Source organism: Budorcas taxicolor, chromosome X, assembly GCF_023091745.1.
Source record: "Budorcas taxicolor isolate Tak-1 chromosome X, Takin1.1, whole genome shotgun sequence".
Lineage (NCBI taxonomy): Eukaryota > Metazoa > Chordata > Mammalia > Artiodactyla > Bovidae > Budorcas > Budorcas taxicolor.
In genome coordinates, this window is record NC_068935.1 from 15,679,107 (window position 1) to 15,680,586 (window position 1,480).

Genomic DNA, 1,480 nt, shown 5'->3' on the forward strand with positions numbered 1-1,480 from the left:
GTGCCCAGAACAGGGCCTGGTACATTAGAAGAATTCAATAAAAATTTCAATAAATACTGAATGAACAAATTCCCAGGAGGCAAATATTTTACAGTCCCCTGAATGCCTAGTATACTGCCTTGTATGCAATGAAGCACTCAGTAAATATTTGATGAATGAATTGCGATGGAACACTAATATTCTGCCTGTAGTCTACTTCCTTCTTCAAGTATTCCTAGACACCTGGGCTTATACTGAATTTCTGAACTCATAAAATTATAACAAAAGGTCAGAAGAAGCGGTCTCTGTGGGCACTGCTGAAAATGGCAGGAAGAGAAAGCTAGGGTGCTGCTTGAAATATTTTTTGCCTTTGCCACTTGGACAAATTTCTTTCCATCTCTGGTCTCCGTTTCAACCATATGTAAAATAAAGCTAGTAGAGTAGATGATTTCTGAAGTCCCTTCTATTTTTACAGCTTGTAGTTATGAGCATTATGGCACTTCTAACTAAAATTGTATGATTCTAAAATTACATGATTTTTGTCTTCTAACTCATGGTTGGGATATGCTTAATGAAAATGTGGTGTGAGAATAAAGGCTCTTTTTGGTCTAATTAGCTGGTATCATCATAAAAGTAATAAAATAGTGGTGTAAAAGAACACATTAGCAACAGATAGAATATGATGCTGAGGATAACATCAGGCAGATAGGACCAAAAACTAGGTTTTCTGACTCCTTTGGGGCTATTTATCTGAAGTCCTATAAGTATACTGTACTTTCTTTCCTTTCCAAGGGTCAGATAAATCAGACCCTTTATCACCCAGATATTGTGGAAAATCCATACTCCAGCACCTGTTTGAACGTACTTGGTCCTAGTGTTAAAAACAAAATGTGACTTCTCTTGCAGTGTCTCTGGATGACTCAGGTAGCTTGCCCTCAGTCACTTTCCCCTTGGGACTTGTCTGTTAGGCAAAGGGGATAGTGAAATTACCGGTTTGCCCTTTGGATGAGCCTGTGCTATGGCGTCTGTCTGTGATGCAATCATGCTTTAAGTTCAGCCCCATCCTTACAAAAAGATAAAAATCATGTTCAGAAACATGCAAACTCATGTTTGTATGAACTGTGGCTGCCATCCTGAGAAATAGATATTTTTAAAAGAAACTGTAAAACAGAAAAGAGAAAGAAACTGTAAACCAGAGCCAGGTTTACTTTCAGGTGCTGAAGGAAAAAAAAAAAAAGCGTGGCTGATTTCCCGCTTGCAGGAAAGATCTGGCCCTACGCGTCACCAGCATCCCTCCACCCCCATCGGAACCCGGGCTTCTAGGCGTTCTGCCCTCCTCAACTGCCTCGCTACAGAGGGCGGGGCGATTCGTTAGCCTCGCCCCTTTCAGGGCCTTCAGTCAATCCTCGAGACAGTCGGGGATAGGCGGAACTACAGCGAGGACCCACCAGCGCTCAGCCAATCGGAGAGGGCTTCCCCGCTGACTACACCTACCCTGCGC